General features: G+C 34.6%; 1 long non-coding RNA gene across 2 annotated transcripts in view; it reads left to right on the top strand.

Annotated features, from left to right (window-relative positions):
- The window catches only part of LOC129421139 (uncharacterized), an 82,754-nt gene that overhangs the window by 24,246 nt on the left and 39,877 nt on the right, over positions 1-18,631 (top strand). Inside the window, exons 2-3 of one of the 2 annotated variants that reach the window (XR_008636989.2) lie at positions 5,216-5,280; positions 5,365-6,286. This is a non-coding gene — a long non-coding RNA (uncharacterized lncRNA). Of the gene's footprint in view, positions 1-5,215; positions 5,281-5,364; positions 6,287-18,631 lie in introns of those variants that run through there. The other variant, XR_012369136.1, reaches the window with a different exon arrangement.

The raw sequence follows: 18,631 nt of genomic DNA, 5'->3' as shown, positions 1-18,631 counted from the left end.
CTTAACTCACTAAAAGGGTAACATGAAATTATAAAACTTTATTACACGGCACTCTAAAATGCTTTATTCTGATTGGCCAGTTGCAACATTTGCAAGTTTGTTACACCGATATACCACGGGGCTATTGAATGCTTTGTTCTGATTGGTTCAGAAATATTCCACAGGTGTTGATTATTTTTTCTGTAAAACGCACACTTAACCTGTCAAATGTAATTGATTCTGGTCCTTTGAATTTTTTGCAAATAATGCACACCACCTTGGTTGTCCATTACAGTTTAACATTACACAAAAATAAATATAATTATGTCTTTTAACTCTTTTTCCGCCAGCGTTTTAATAAAAGTTGCCAGCCAGCGCCAGCATTTTTTGTGATTTTCACAAAAGTTTTATGCCTTCCAGAAAAAAAAACTTTCATCCTACCTTCATTTGTTGTCTTTTTATCACCTCTCAAATAGGGGAAGGTTTCTTCAAAAATACCTAATTTTGAGCAAAATGCTCAGATAATTGCATTTTTGTAAAGGAGTTTTGATAGAGATCAGATTCAGAACGATTATCAAAACGTATATGGAGTTCTTACTGTTTGACCTAAAGAGTTGCTTCTGTGTTTTATAAGTTGAGTAAGATCACCACCTGGTGGACAGTAGCGGAAATATGGATTGCCAGAAAAACTCGTCATTGGCAGGGAAGCATTTTCTCTTAATTGACGATTTAACTCGTCAATGGTGGGGAAAAAGTTAATAACATATAGCCTATGACATTATATTTACAAATGATGAAACCAAATTATGTGTTCGTGATATTTGAACTTCTTGTCTTCACATTTTTGTATTCATGATGAATAAGCAAATAAAATATTTGAAATTAAGATTTAATGCTCCTTACCTTATAATGAGGTAAATAGCTGTGTAATAAGCGGGATAATGTACAGGCAGCCAGTTTTTATGTAAGTGATTATCTATATGCAGCCAGTTGTTGTTTCATGTTTTCTACAGGGCTTTTAAATGCTTTATTCTGATTGGTTGAGAAATGTTTTTTTTTTTTTTTTTTATAACCGCACACCTTTATACTGTCAAATGTCTTAAAATAACCAATGGAGCAATGTCTGTGATAACCTTGGTACAGTATAAGCAAAATAATTGCCTCCAGTCTTTTGAATTATTTTAAAATAATTTAAAGGGGAGACTGGTGCAAGTTGTCATGCTTCTACAATACTGAATATCTCCCACTTCCAGCAAAACAATTAACTCAAAATGTGTTGACTTTTTGTAAAAACTTGGTTAGCTTGACTGCTTTATGGTACATTGATGAATTCAAATCCTGTCCTACATTTCTTTTGTTGACAATCCAGTTTTACAATAGAGTTTGTCACATTACAGAAGTGAACTGCATTTCTTGTTAAATCTAAAAGCAGGAGTGTTCCTAAAGAAGATAAATGGGGAGGTTTCAGAATTCATGTTATATTTTCTGTTTTTATTGTTATACACTCTTGATTCAACCCATGGTTATATGGACAAATCCAACCGTAGGGTTTAGTAACCTAGAAAACATCCATATCATGGATTAAAACAACCCAGCATTTTTAAGAGTGTATGAAAAGATTCCTCCCGGGGCTTTTTCTGTTTGGTGGCATTCCATTTAAAACTGATGAGGGATAACCTAAATCCAAAACCTTAAGATGGAAAACATGAATTTTAAAGTTAAGAGAGGGTTGAAGAAGATAACTTTGTGTTTCTTTCTTTTTTATGCTCTTTCTGGAAAATGCATTTGGGTTAGCAGACAGTAGAGCTTCTGACTAACACCTCCTTTTGAAAATCCATTACAAACTATATATATATTTTTATCAGGACTGGCCTTTATAGCTAATAACATATACTGTCAACAGCACTCTGCCATTTCTGTAGGAGCTCAGGCGACCTTGGACTGACAGCAACATTTTTATGACATTTCTCAGCTTCTTTTTTTACATTATATACATTTTCTGGTCAACTATGATAATAGCTCATCACAGTTCCTTGGTTAAATGTAGCAAACCGAATCTATCATTTATTTGCATGTCTGTTTGAGTCTCATAGATCAAATCCTCTTTGTGTCCTGGTCACCTGGGAAATTTGGATCAAAGAAAGAAATTCCTTCCTCCTTGACACACCAACGCTATCACATGGCAATTTGTAAATATTTCAAGAGGTGCCATATTAGTTCGTAAGACCACATTTGTACAACCAGTTTGTTTTTGCCCCAGTGGCGTTTTTTTTTTTTTTTTGGGGTGGGGTTTCGTTATTATTTTTTGTTGATAATGGTATGTTTTTGTACGATTAACTGCGTACAAGTTTATATGAATTAGCTTTAAAAATACATCGGGCAAAATAAGTATTTGACACATCAGCATTTTTATCAGTAAGGGGATTTCTAAGTTAGCAATTTACCAAAAATTTCCACCAGATGTAACCATCAAGCCAAATATTGGTTAATATATAATTCAAGAAATCAGAACATTTAAGTATACAAGTTGAGTCATAATAAATAAAATGAAATGACACAGGGAATAAGTACCGGGACATTCTGGATAAAAATCTGCTGCCATCAACCAGAAAGCTGAAAAGAGGGTGGACATTTCCGCAAGCCAATGATCCCAAACACAAGGCCAAGGAAACAATGAAGTGGTTTCAAAGAAAGAAAATCAAGTTGCTTAAATGGCCCAGTCAATCACCTGACCTAAATCTCATAGAAAATCTATGGAGAGAATTGAAGATCAAAATTCATAAAAGAGGCCCAAGGAACCTTCAAGATTTAAAGACCATTTATGTGGAAGAATGGGCCAGAATCACTCCTGAGCAAAGCAGACGACTGGTCTCTCCATACAAGAGGCGTCTAGAAGCTGTAATCACCAACACATTAAGTGTGTTTAATACTTATTCCCTGTGTCATTTCACTTTATTTATTATGACTCAACTTGTATACTTAAACGTATTTATGGGTTTCGCTGTTCGTTTACACAAAAATGGTGTTTTGAGGTCCCAAAACCGTAAATATTTGAAGATAGGTTTCAAAGTGCAAGTTTTTGAAAACGACGCCCTGTCGTCTCCATGTAAACGTCATGCGCATGTGTTAATTCCGTCAATAGTCATGCAGCAGTATAACCATAGTCACATGGTGGCCTATGGGACCGTGTTTGTGCTGTTTAAGATTCTGAGTTTATAAACATTTCCCCAACAAAGTTTATAAAATATTACTGCTTTATAGTCCAGGGTCACTTGTAGTAATAAATCTACAACATCATCCATCTAAACAAAACTGCTTTATGCTTTCGCTGTCTTGATTGTTTGAGTTTATTGCTCAGTGGAGCATTTGTATACAGTGTGTGCAGATGTCTAGTGTTTCTACACAAGCAACATCGCAAACTACTGGCCTGTCACACTTAATAAAGGGTTTGTAGTCGATTTTGTGGATTCGTGTAAATGTGGATCTTTTCAACAATATTGTTGTGTGCACGTTAAATTTTTCAGAAACACAAAGGAAGTACTTTTCAGTTTTCTACTACTTTGTCGTGTAAACCTAGCCTCTCTCTCTCTCTCTTTCTCTCCCTCACACTATTCCTCTCTCCCTCTGATTTAGGTAACAAAATTGACCCATGTCACAATTTTCTGCTCAGGTGAACGTGAACACAAGGTCCGTTGTATGGGTCTAGAGCAGAGGTCTTTAACCTTTTGCAGGCCAAGGACCCCTTAATGGATAGAGAGGAGGACCAGGGACCCCAGTAGATGTATTCATATAGATACTTTGTTATTATGCTTACATTACAAAAATATTCAAATAATTGTTTTAGATTTAAAGTCACATACTGTTAACATACTACCTACAGTAACACATAATTTACTGAATAGCTTTTAAAGAGCACCTATTGTCCGATTCACGATTTTACATTTCCTTTGGTGTGTAAATGTGTATTAGAACATGTTAACAATATGAAAAAGGAACCAACCCCCAAAGTAAACTATGACACCAGTCATCATCTCCAACGTAAACTGTATTCTGATTGGTTGTGAAAGGTTCCACGGGTGTGCATTATTTTTCGATAACCGCACACCTAACTTGTTAAAAGTCTTAAAAATAGGCACCAGAGCAATGTTTGTGGTAACTGTGGTATAAGCGGAATAATTGAGTTTGAATTATTTAAAAATAATACACACCCGCGGTGTAACGGCACTCCGCTTCACGACGTGCGGCATTACCACCTTGGGTGTGCATTATTTTCTTATCATTCAATGGGCCAACGTCAATTATTCCTTACTTGGACTACAGCAAACACACGGATTGTAGGCAACAGTTTACTTCCTGGGATTAGTGATGTAGACAAGACTGACATTATCATCCTCCTGCTTCGGACTCACTAAGTTAACTCCTGTTAGCAACCGAATCTTTCAAACATGGTAAGGAGCGTCACGTTTTCGGCTGACATCAGAGGTATTCAGGCCAATCACAACGTACAGATTAGCGTGCAAATAAGGGACACAGAGCGTTTCAAATTTGTGCGTTTCAAATCTGGAGCTACAAAAATGTACGGTATGTGGAAAATAATGTTTTTTTTACCATGAACTACCCGAACACATTGTATTATACCAAATAAACAAAATAACGTTTTTTTAGCAATGAAAATGAATTAAAATCCATTTTAGTTAAGTTTTTTATAATTTAATACATTTTTATTATTAACCTATTAATGCATTTTGTTGCATAATGTCACCCCCCCAAAGTTTTTGAATTCAAGCAATATTTGGAGGACACCTGGTAATACCACCAGGGATCCACAATGGGCCCCGAACACCCAGTTGCAGACCCATAGGGTCAGTGTTATCATGTTTTGAGGGGAAGCAATGCAACATTGGTTTTGCAGCCGGATATGAATTCATGGGATTTTTTGTGGAAGGTAAAAATGGATATCTTGAATTAAAATTATTTATGGACTGTCAGTGTCAGAAATGTCATTTCTAAGTATGGTGTCAGCTTTACGGATGGCCCACTAGAGAACCAACAGGGTTTCTGAAATCCAGTAAGAGAGGGACTCGGAAATGATGCTGTTTGATGTATTGATCTGACATACTGGATGGTCGCTGTCTACAGCAGTATTATAAAATCATGGTGATCTACTAATAAATGTCCCATTAGGTGCATTTTTGAACCATGCATCTCTCTCATTTGTATTTTCTCCCTCCTGCAGATCAAACTGTTCTGGAGTTCTAGGCGATCGAGTGTTTATTCGGAGACGGATAGCTCATACTGCAGGTGAGAGCTTCTATAGCCTTTGTTTTATTCATCTGAGCACTTTTTTCACAAAGAAGCTGGTTAAAAATTCATCCTGTCTTAGAGATTCATGCACCTGGTTTCTTGGTGTATGACAATGTCAGAATAACAGAAAGTGACGATAAAGCCGCAATGTTTGCGGTTGAGAGGTGTGCACTTCCCAGTCCTCGATTCAATCGATGCGATCTATGATTCAAAATACAGCAGACGCTCACAACAACATCACTTATTCATCTCATTCCATCTCAAAATCCTGACAGCACAAAGATCTCTAAGAATCTGCAGGCTTTGTGTAAGATGTGTCATTCTTAGCCTTGACCTTTTGGTCCGCGTGAGCTCGAGTACGACACTCCTGTTTGCTTTATTGCCTGCACAACCTTTTCAGACAGAGCAGAAAATAAATCTGACCTACACAGATGAATGAACAAACCGTTATTCTGCACCAGCAATGACAGACGAATAAAAGCGAGCCGAAACGACAGACTTTCCAAATCAGAAAACGATGGGTAATCATTTTCTCCAAACCCTTCTCAATTGATCTTTTTTGTGTTGGGTTATGGTTGGTTACCTGGTTTCTATTTGGAAAAGGCACCAACACTTTTCAGTTTCACATGAAATGAGAGGCGAATGCCATTGTGACTTTCTTGTTCCTGTGGGCAAAAGTTTACTGCAGTCATTTTTTCTTTGAGGAAACTTATGTTTAATGGTTTGTTACAGTGCTGCTTTAAGTGTTAAAAGTAAGGAAGGGAGAGAGGGAGAAAGGTTTGGAGGTGATTTATCTGTATAGATTGACTGTCAGAGAGATAAATTGAGGGAGGCATTAGGTGGAAACATCACATAGCACACTGTATATAACGGTTTGGCGTTTGGAAATATATTGCAGTGTAACTTAAACAAGTAATACATCAGACTCAGCTTTCACACAAGAAACGAAGATGGCAAAAAGTTAACATTAAAGTTAAGAGTGACATAATGTGCCATGCGATCAGATAACTGTACTACATAAAGTTTAAAAGTGAGAACAATGCTGTTTTTTCAAACCATGGTTGCCATTGAGATGTGTGCACTTCCTGGACCTTGACTCAGTCGTGGACAAAACCAGTAGTTGGTTTAAGTTAACCTAGATAATGTATATATTTGACCCAATCATAGGTTAAAACAACCCACAAATTTAATTTTTAAGAGTGTAAGTGTTTCATTAATCGATCAACAAGATATTGACTTAATTTTTTAAAACGTCAATATAACCGTAAATAACTCTCTAAAATAAATTGAGAAAGTTTGCAAAGCTGTTAAGATGAATAAAATAAAGAATCGATTAAAATATTTAATTTAGATTAATTGCATGATTGTCATGAATTAACTTGCGATTAATCGCAAATAAATCACACATTTTTATCTGTTCAAAATTTAACACTTTTCAAGTTTTTCACTCATTCCAGTCAAGTTGCCAGATTTAAAAAGATTTGAAAAGATTTTCAAAAAAGTTTCACAAAATGCCTTCCAGGAAATTTTCTTCTAAAAATATATAAACATACAAATATATCAAATGAAAGAACAGGCCCTCTGCTTTCAAACAAACAAACAAAATGGCAAAAAACTGTTTCATCCTATCTATATTTATTTCTCTGCTTATAAACTCTTGAATATGGGTATTTTCTTAAAAAAATATTTTTTTAGCAAAAAGGAATTTGTTAGAGATCAGATTCAGAATGATTATCAAAACATACACAGAGTTTAAAATTAGTAAAAAAACATTTGATTCAGTTTTTTTTTAAATTGGTAAGTGGATAATCGTGGTATTACAGATTTACATAATGGCGGGGAAAGAGTTAATACTCTAATCAACATGGATGTGGACAAATATATATGCTTTATGCTAGGGATGCACCGATAGGATTTTTTTGGGCCGATACCGATTCCGATTTAAACAGACAACTTCTGGCCGATACCGATGCTGATACCGATATTAAACACTTGTATACAATACTTTACAGTTGGCTAGTTTATTTCTGCATCAAATTATTTTTACTGAACATGGATTGGATCTAATTAACATTCAACTGACCAACATAATAAGAGAGGGACAAATTAAGCTAAAACAAATATAATAAGACAGCATGACAACCTTCAAAGGTGGTTTTTGCTATTCAGCATTTATTTTATTAACAACATCAACTCATTTTTTACATATAATGGATTTCTTTATGCAGTTAATTAATAAACAATCGGTATCGGCCTTTTTTGTGCTATTGCCGATATGCCGATGGTTTCAAATTCATCAAAAATCGGCCGATAAATATCGGTGGCCGATACATCCGTGCATCACTACTTTATGCAAATGTATGTTTACACTAGTCTATTTATATTTTCGACATACCCGTCAGCCATTGTTTTGTATATGAATTTTCTTTTCAGATTATTTGTGACCCGTGCTGGCAAATTTTTAAAAATTAGTTAGTTATATTTAGACATTTTCTATTAAAAACTTTAAAACGAATTTTTTTAAAATGTATTTGAACTCGTATTGAAGAACGGAAAACACTACATTTTTACACTACTACAAAAAATTATTTTTATTAAGATTTTGGCAGAAATGTTGCCGGTAGTTGACATATGTTAAAAAATTTGAATTGTATTGTCTTTATAAATAGATAATATGCTAATTAAATGGTATATGTTTCACTGACTATCAAACATGTCTATTATCATAAATAACAGGCATCATTACATAAAAATGCCTGGTTTCATTTTACATGAAAAAAGTCTGTCTATAGAAACATACATAAACATACACTTTAAAACATAGAGTTTCACATACAAAACATTTATATGCAAGCGGCCATTATGTAAATATTATATTCTGTCATTATGTTTGTCAATATGTTGATGTCTGGATACAGAAAGTGCCGATATGCATCTCCAAACAACAAGTTCGGTTCAAATGTTCTTATTCTATAGAAATCATTCAGTTCATAAACATTGTTTTATTGCAGGTGGTTCAGGCAAAGTCAGTTTTGATCTAGCGGGTGTGCATTATAAAGTCATTACTGAGCTTAATCGAACAGGAAATAAACTGTTTTCTTTTCAAAATGAGTAATGAGAGAGATCGAGCCATGTTGACTTTTATAATGCCGGACATGAATCATTTAATAGTCAAACTTCTGACCAGGCCAAATGAACCGCCAGCTATAATAAGTGGTCAAATACAGCAGGCTGTCATAATGATGGATATCTGCTCTTATAAACAGGAAAGTGAAAGTAAAGTACAAAATTATACTGTTTCCACAAGGGCTGCATGGGAAGTCTTACAGTTTGTGTGTTACCTGACTGTGCTTTACAGAAATCTGTTTTTTTTTAGATGTCGTTATACTTCTATCCTTTATTTCAGAAATGATTGACTGGTGTTGTAGATGTATTAGTAGGTGTACATGAATTGTGAAGCTCTGCACGACTGCAGTTACTGTAGTACAGTATATTTGTGTGGATCATTGTGTTGGCTATGGATTCACTTTGTCAGTCCATACTGCCCTTCAGCAATATTTAAAGAGACAGATGAGGACAGATGAGGCGCGTAACCTCGACATAGCCTTCAATTGATTGTTTGAATTGCAATTAGCAATGCTGGAATGTAAGCCGGTATCGGGTATGCATATGAAATTATGAAACGGCAGTGAGATGGGAGCAAAAGAATTAATGGAATGTATGACATTGTAAAAATCCCTCTCTCTCTTTCTCTCTCTCACTCTCTCTCGCTCATGGGGAACCTTTTGTATGCCAGATACATGCTGATAGTCTTCGTCTGCAGTTTCCTTAAGACTTAAGACATGCTGCCAGTTTCCTGGGAGCACAAACCTGCCCAATAATAATAATAACACAAATCAAATATATCATATCATATAAATCATGTATTGCCTTGCTTTTTCAGCACCACGATAAACGGTATTGAAAGGACAATGCTTGCTTTAAAAGTGAGTTTACCATATGCACATCTGCCTACAATTCTGCAAAATTTGTTGTTTAAAGTGCACCTTTTAAGGAAATATTACATAATGAGTGTTGGCAGTGTGTGAACATAACCACCCTGCGATGAAAAAATCCCCCCGCTCCTTGTTTTTTAATCCCCATTAAACCAAAGTAGACATGCCTTTTGATTTTATTATCAATGTGAGGTCACACTGATAAAGCCCCGCCTACTTACAGTCCTGCATGACCATAGTTTCCACCTTCAGTGAGTTGTACTCTGTCCACTATACTATATCTCAGACTGTATTAATCAGATCTATTTTAACTGAAAGCACTTACTGTCTGTTTGTAAGGAAGTGAGAAGCTGTAGCTCATTTGCATTTAAAGATACAGACATTTAAACTTGTTTTTTGTCTGTTTTGATGCAGGTTTATTAAAAGTTATAAAGCAGACACAGACACAAATTAAAACCTACTCTTTGTTGAGTAGATTTGTGCCGTTTACTTGTTTACGGACGTATACACAAAGACGTGCTGAATGCTAAAGCGACTTACACTGTCCTTGCGGTTTAATTTTAATTAGCAAAGCTGACTAAAACATACAGATGTGTTTTAACCATTCATTACTGTCCCTTTTGTAAGTTGCCAATGCTTCTTTTAAACAACAAATTATATATATATATATATATATATATATGTATATAGTTATATAGTTACTTTTGCGTTACTTTTTCTTGGCTGAGGCTTGATCGCTTTCAGGCCTTGCAGGTGTTTTTATGACTGAAAAGTTCTGCATTCAGAAGTTGCATATTTCCATCACAAAAATGTCGAGTTTTGGCCTCAGTTTCTGACTTAAACTGTTCCCACACAGGCGTGTACATATATAGTGCATAATGTGACTACTGTACGTTCAGTTTAATTCAGTACATAATTTTTTTAATCAAATAAATTAACTAAAAAAGTAACTCAAATATTAATGTGTACATTCAAAAAGTAATGCATTACTTTACTCGTTACTTCAGAAAAGTAATATTATTATGTAATGCACACTGCTCATAATGTGTTACCCTCAACACTGTATATATATATATATATATATATATATATATATATATATATATATATATATATATATATATATATATATATACATTATTTAGATTTGGATGGGTGGTACTCCATGAGGCAAACAATAGCTGGGTTTACATGGTCAAGTGTAATCAGTTTAAATGTTAAATCACGCTTTTTTTTAGCTAACGTAAATAGGTGTTTTTGCTGTTTGATAAATATAATCAGAACGACATAAAGCTCTGTGTGCTCGTCATTATTAATTATGACCTGAAATAGACGCACAGCAATTTTAGGAGGATGGCTTGCAGAGCCGGATTAAATAAATGGACTACACTAGGCAGGCTGCATTTTTTGGGCCCCCCCATCGAGGTTATTTATGAATTGAAATCTGAAACTTACCAAAGTTACTAATAAAAGTGAATTCACATTTTACATAGCCTAGTCTTTGCTTACAAATTGGTTGTTTGTATACCAAATTAAGTCATGTGTTGTATATTAACCAGTCTATCAGACAATTTTTTGCTAAATGTATTATTTATACGTCATTACACGGCTCTATTAAATGCTATTAAATTATCCTGACCTTATCCATTGGGAGTGTCATTGTTAAGGCAGTAGTACCAGTAAATAACCAATAGGTGTCAGTAATCCGCGGGAGAGCTTCGCTGCATATTTCTCTTCAAGATTGAGAATTGCAACGAAATCCTCGTCGAGCAACACGTCCACTGAGGTAAATGTCCTCAAAACACTGGTTATTTATGTTTCAGTTATATGAATTATATAATAACAGTTTTTATATTATGTATAACAGTTTTATCTCAAAGTAACGGTAGTGCTAAACTCTAATGTATCGTTTCTGAGGCTGCTAGATTTTTCTTTACGCTATTCACGTTTGTGAAGTGAATTTAAAGCACATATTGCTTGCATTTGACTTAGTTAGCCACTATCCATTGGTTTTGTTATCATGTTTGGTATCTAACTGATTTTTTATTTATTTATTTTTTGCAGCAACCATGTCTGTGTCCTTAAAGGAACTCTGTCAGGTACAGATTAGAACTATGAACTTGAAAATCAACCATTCTGATGACTGGCGTCCCCATCCAAGTCACCACCTCAGACAACAACAGTCATACACTCACAAACACAAATACACTCAGTAATGGGCTTAATAAAGAAAGACTTAACTATGATTTTATCTGTGTTAACCTATGATATCAGTTATTGATGTATTTTAAATATTTACGTATTACTAGGCTTATCATACATGCATTGAAGTTTTAAAATGTATCTAATATAATACTGTAATTAAATTGAATGTTTTGGATACCACCATTAAATTATTTTGTGCATGTAAAACACAAGCAGCAATGTTTTTCTTGAATTCAATTTTGAATTAAATTGAATGTTTTGCATACCACCATTAAATTATTTTGTGAATGTTAAACACAAGTAAATGTTTTATTTATTGGAGATAAAATGGCAGTTTAATTAATATAATACTTCTGTTTGTTAGGCACTAACAAGTGAAAATAGTTAGGTTTAAGTACATTTATTAAAACTCGATAGCTGTAATGCTTCTGTGCAGAAGGAAGCCCGTGAGCCACGAAGGTAAGTTTGCGAGCAGATTCATTTCCACTTATTAGACAGCAGTCCGCTCATCGTGTTTTGTATTGCATCACTTAAAGATCGTAAACCTTTAAAATCGAGTTTAGATGTATACTACAGTCAGCTTTGGTTAACTATTGAAGCATCGTCTTTAAGGCTCAATGTGACCGCAGTATTTGTTGAACACTGCTGGCAGCGGCGACGTCTGTGTCCGTACCATTTTATCAATGAGAGCATAAGTTCGTATCTCTCTGCTCCCGAGTCATATAGCTCGTCTTTAATTGAAATAATGTTTAATATCTTAAAAAATACGGCGTTTTTTTTATTTCCTGAAAAATAATGGTTTTGGAGATACGGTGATACCCCGCCCGACAGCGGCGAAATTGTAGATGGGACATTTGTAAAAAAAAAAATCCCCCCTCTGTCTGGGCCCCATCCCGTCAATCGGGCCCTAGGCACGTGCCTAGTTTGCCTTTGGGTTAATCCGGCTCTGCTTGTATGCATATATTGAAACAGCGCGAAACTCATTTGTGCAATGTAAACGCTGTTATACAATTTATCAGAATGATTTCCTTCCAATTGAGGCAAAATGTGTCCATGTAATCATAGCTATGGTTAACTCTTTTAAGAGAAAACATCTGCATAAAAAAAACGTGTTTCTGAAGAATTTTATGTTAATCTGCAATACCGTGATTATCCACTAGATTTATATAAAAAAAACGAAGCCAAAACGTTATTTACAAATTTTAAACTTTATGTATGTTTTGATAATTGTTCTGAATCTGGGCTGCGTTTCCCGATAACGTTGTCTCTTAGCACGCTACGAAGACTCTTAAGTTAAACCTTAACTACAGGTATACCTTTTCTAGGCGTGTTTCCCAAACTGTACCTTAGCGGGTTTCTTAAGGTATATTTTCTTATGAACGATGTTACCAGGTGCTGTCCATGGCGATGGTGCTGAATAAGTTGATATCGATAGCTTGACAATCAATTATTCACTTTATGTAATAGGTTTCGCTGCGTTATGAGATAGCGCAGTTCTTTATTAAAGAAACATTTCAGAATTAATTCAAGTTAAATTTATTAGAAATATCTTGTAAAAATATTTCAAATTGCAAACAACTAAATTCAACCTTGTATATTTTATGTTATATCAAACCCGTGCAAAACCTGACACTTCATTTCCAAACGTATCATGCATAAACTGCTCCAATGCATCCGCTATGCCTTCACTTGAAAGGATCATTTATATTAGGGGTTCCCAATTAGTGCGTATAAGGTGGGTCGTCACCTGGCTTGGCTGTGCATTACACTTAAAATATATAAAAACAAACTATTATTGTTTATTAGTTCACGCGTTTATTGTGCTTGGACACTGGATGCGCATACCGTGCGGTTATAATGCGGAAATAGCTTAATGGACGCATTTCTGGAGACTGTCTGTCTACCTCAAATATAACATATAAAATATATATTATACAATACATAAATGTATATTGCTTTAGATGTTTATAAAGAATATGGCATGCAGTTGCCTCAAAGTTATAAACCATTAAAACACTTTGATGCAAAGTCGAATTAATATTAATAATCATAATAAAGAAAATCAACAATTATGATTTTGTGATGAATCTGCTCCCGTGGCATGCTATTTTTACCTGATTTATTTATTTGCAGCTAAAATACAAGCCGGTAGACTAAAGATTTAACGGATATGAAATGCACAAATGAAATAGTAAGAATCGCGGTATAGCTGCCATAGTTTCACCAACTCATCCACTCAAAATATATTTTTTAAATACACTGAAAAAAAAAAACTTGTAAAATTTACTTAAAAAAATCCTCGTAACAATTTGCACGAACTTTTTTTAAGTAAAATGTACTGCTTTTTTATAAGTAAAACTTACCTACTAAAATCAAATAAAATTTACTTAAAATTGCATGATAAAACATATGTTAAATAATTAATTAAATGTTGCCTAATGATTTTATTTAGAAGTTAGATTTATTTTAATCGTTTAGGTAAAGCCTATTAGGTTTTTTTGAAAATTGAAGCATTGCTGTCCTAATAATATTAAATAAATCGTATTTTCTGTTCGTTATTTTCTTTAACATATTCCTATGGACCTAGTTACTTTTAGTGTTATAATGCCATTTATAACACACAAAATTCATGACTAACAACAAGTCAGTCATTGAATAAACTTGATTCTGAACAGAAACGCACACAAACTGTGTTTCTGACATGCTTAATCAGCACTGTGGAGGGAATTACAATACAACGTTCTGAACAGGCTTCATGTAAAAAAAACACTGATCACAGAAACGGTGACTTCACAAAATTATTATTTACAACAAAACAACATCAATATATAAGAGATTAAACTAGGGCTGGGTGGTATGACGGTATATTCCGTTACCGGGGAATAAAATGTCAGACGTAACAGATTTTTCTATTCAGTCTATTCCGCGGAATGCAAATAAGTGGGCGTGGCTAACGCTGCCCTCACGCTTGTTAGACTAGTGTGACGGAGAAACAAGTAAAATAATTCACTCATAAAAAATAAACGAGTTATTTCTGTAATTTTTTGCAGCGAGACTCTCGCTCGCTCTCTCTCTCTCTCTCTCTCTCTCTCTCTCTCTCTCTCTCTCTCTCTCTCTCTCTCTCTCACTCTTGCTCTCTCTCCCTCTCTCTGTCTGTGCTCGTGCAGCAGCCGGCCGGTCTCTCGAGTGCAGAGGTCTCTAGGCACACGCAAGGAGCTGCGACGCCTAATAAAAGGTTCTTCTCAAACATAATGCTAATAGTTGTAATGTTTTAACTTTAAGCAAGCTAAGACAAAACTCGCGTTTATATCAGTGACACGTGCGCTGCTGGAGCGATGTAGTTTGACGCGCCATTTGCTTATACAAACATATTTGATCGGAAAGACGAGAAAGAGACAAAAATGTTAATGTCTAATAATAAGTAAAGGGCGTCAAGACCTTAAAACAGACTTCATGATCATCACATCATAGCACCTGTCATTTATAATATCTAAAGCTTCGTCTCACATATAAGCTAGGTATTCATCCTGTCTGTAGGTTTTTGCATATATTTATACCTGTTCATTTTACATATTGCCTATTTTTTATGTAATGTATACATCTGCTAAAGTTTTTGATTAAAATTTACTTAATTATTTTAGGACTATGTGCAGTGACTATACAAAAGTTAAATAATACAAGAAAATATCTAATAAGACTTACTATTCCCACACAGTTCATTTTTTTATATTAATTAATTGTGTATTTATCATAATTTTACTTAGGAAAATCTAGTTCTCAATTAATGTTAATATTATTATGTAGAAATTATGAGAGTTAATCTAATAAATATTACTACACTAAAAAGTTCATTTTTTCAGTGTAGTTTCTTAAGCCTGTAGCATTTAATAGATCGAAGCTGATGTTTCTTTGGGAAACATAATGAAAAATCTAACAACCATCAGTGTATTGATGTCTAATTATGTGAATGTTTTATTCTTTAAATATAAAAACAAAATATTTGCCTAATTGAACACAGAGTGTGCAACTTTTTTTTTACAAATATTTAGTTATATAGACTGCAATATAAGCTTTTATCACAGTCATGGCCCCTAGCGGAGTCAAGTGGGATAAGGAATAGCTAAGAGTGCTCCAGACCAACCTTTCGAAAGTACGACTTACAGAAGGTATACGTAACTAAGAACGTTTCGGGAAACACATATTAACGGTAAGGTACAGCTTAAGGTACAACTTAAGAAAGACGTAGAGCAAAGAAGGTTTCGGGGAACGCAGCCCTGATCTCTAAAAAAATTTCTACCCAAAAATGCAATTATTTCAGCTTTTTCCTATTTTTATATATTTTTAGAAGAAAATTTTCCTGGAAGGCATTTTGTGAAAATCACAAAATACACTGAAAAAAATGATTCATTGAATTCAATCAACTCCTTCAAGGTAAGTGGTTGCAATCAATTTATTTAAGCTACATTTAAACAAAAGTTTTATATTTTATTTTACTTTACTAATCTTTTTTGTTTAAATGTAGCTTAAATAAATTGATTGCAACCACTTACCTTAAAAAAATTGATTAAATTCAATGAATCATTTTTTTCAGTGTATGCTGGCGGGCAACTTTTCAAAAAAATGGCTGACGGGGAATGAGTTCAATGTTAAATCAGATTACTGACAGCTTGTCTTACAGTCCCAATCTTCTCTGTTTTTCTATCATTCTCTCTCTGTATCTCTTTCTTCTCATCTGTCTCCTGGTATGACAGCTCTTCATGGTCTATCAGTGAGCAGAGTTCCTCACGTGTGCCATGTTGCATTGACAACACACAAAATGTCAAAGAGTTTGATGGACAAACGTGTAGCGTGTGAGTGTTTTATCTTTGATTTAGCGAAATGTCAGGCAACTGTACGATCAATTTAGCAACTTGTTCTCATAAACCTTGCCATGTCATTGCATGCCATATGCCATATACTGTATGCTTTTTGTCCACGTCCAAGTCCATATTTTTTAACACCGAGGCACTTTTTGACAATTTTTGATATTAGTTTGGGTATTAAGTTTTGGGTAAATATCAATAATAGAAAATATTTCAGATATTCAACAAATTCTTTGCTTGTTTGTTAATTTTAAGAGGTGTTGCACCTGTATCACGGTAATGAATACAGAACATACTGTAGATCATTTTCAGTACAAGCTAAATGAATATACATTGAGGTATATGGCCAAACAACGATCTGTGTGTATATTTATGCACACGGGATATTTCTGGCCAAAATAAAAACCTCTCCAGGTTGTACAATGCAGCAGATGGAGACTGTAGGCATTCTGACATCTCAATGTGAAATGAGTCAATAGGAAGTGGAAGCCCCTGGAAAGGCATCAGAGCCTAATGTGTGTGTGTGTGTGTATGTGTGTATGTGTGTGTGAGAAAGAGAAGTGCCGACATGCTTGATGATAATCACATGGTCATTGACTCAAGCCGGCTCTAGAATCAATAGGGTTGACACACGGTTGCCTCAAGGCCAAATCATAATCCTTCATCCGTCATTCAACCTCTTCATGCCACGCCGTGGAACCAGAATCGAACGCTTCCAGTCTCCTGCTGCGGCACATGTTCAGTACCCCTGAATCCATTGCTGCTATATTGGCATCTTGCGGAGGAGGGTGAGGGATTAGATTAAATTTAATTACTTTCTCTCACAAATCCCCATATGTTGATGGATTTCAAAACATACACCATCACACATGGATGCTGTACACGGCTACTTGCCATAATCAAATTTTAGTTCTGTTTTAGAGAATCTTGCTGATAAATAAACAGGCTGTAATATTACTCATATCTGGGTCAATGCTAAGACATTTTCACAGTAAATTAAAAATAAAGTTCAAACAAGCAACAGCTCTAATAAATAAAAGGTTATAGAAATAAAAAACAAGACAGCAAAGTGGGTTTATTTCGCAATATTATTATTTTTTAAAGGAAGTGCCTTTGGTGAGTATGTTTATATACAGTACATGTACAGTTGGGCTTTACACACCCTTGCAGAATCTGTAAACTGTTAATAATTTAAAGAAAATAAGTGGGATTTTTAAAAAATCAGGGTTGCACTTTATTTTAAGGCATCCTTGTCAAAGTGTAATTATACATTTAAGTACTGAGTCAAATTATTTAACAACATGTACTTAATGTGTGGTTATGGTTGAGATTGGTTTAGGGCTAGTTGCGTGTAATAATGCAAAATGTACTGTTGTTACTATAAATGCATGTAACGTGTAGCAAAGACACTGCAAACAAAAGTGTTACCAAATTTAGTTTTGTGTTTTATTTAGTACTGCTCTGAAAAACTTACTTTATGTTATTTTACACACTGTAAAATATTGGTTGCTTTGCATGTGTAAATGATAAAATAAAGTTAAAATAAGTTAATAAATTTTAACTTTATAAGTTTAAGAAACTTATCACTAGCCAAAATAACAACTTAAAGGGGACATATCATGAAAATCTGACTTTTTCCATGTTTAAGTGCTATAATTGGCTCCCCAGTGCTTCTATTAACCTAGAAAATGTGAAAAAGATCAACCAAGTAACTTAGTTTTGGTAAACCATTCTCTGCAAGCATGTGGAAAAATAGTTAATTGAAAATTGTCTCCCCTTGTGATGTCAGAAAGGGATAATTCCGCCCCTTTATCTGCCCTATCCAACCACGGTACTGCTATTTAATGCAGAGATCAGGGCTGCGTTTCCCGACAACGTTCTCTCTTAGCGCGCTACGAAGACTCTTAAGTTAAACCTTAACTACAGGTTTACCTTTTCTAGGCGTGTTTCCCGAACTGTACCTTAGCGGGTTTCTTAAGGTATACTTTCTTACGTACGACTTTACCAGGTGCTGTCCATGGCGATGGTGCTGAATAGGTGGATATTGATTGCTCGACAATCAATTGTTCACTTTATGTAATAGGTACTTCGCTGCGTTATGAGAGAGCGGTGTTATTTATTAAAGAAACATTTCAGAAATAGTTCAAGTTACATTTATTAGGAATATCTGGTAAAAATATTTCAAATTGCAAACAACTAAATATAAACATTGTATATTTTATTTTATATCAAACCCATGCAAAACTCGCAACTTCATGTCCAAAAGTATAATGCATAAACTGCTCC

The sequence above is a fragment of the Misgurnus anguillicaudatus genome, chromosome 4, assembly GCF_027580225.2.
Source record: "Misgurnus anguillicaudatus chromosome 4, ASM2758022v2, whole genome shotgun sequence".
Classification (NCBI taxonomy): domain Eukaryota; kingdom Metazoa; phylum Chordata; class Actinopteri; order Cypriniformes; family Cobitidae; genus Misgurnus; species Misgurnus anguillicaudatus.
The sequence above is the reverse complement of the archived record's forward strand: the minus strand, read 5'-3'. Positions and strand labels throughout refer to the sequence as shown.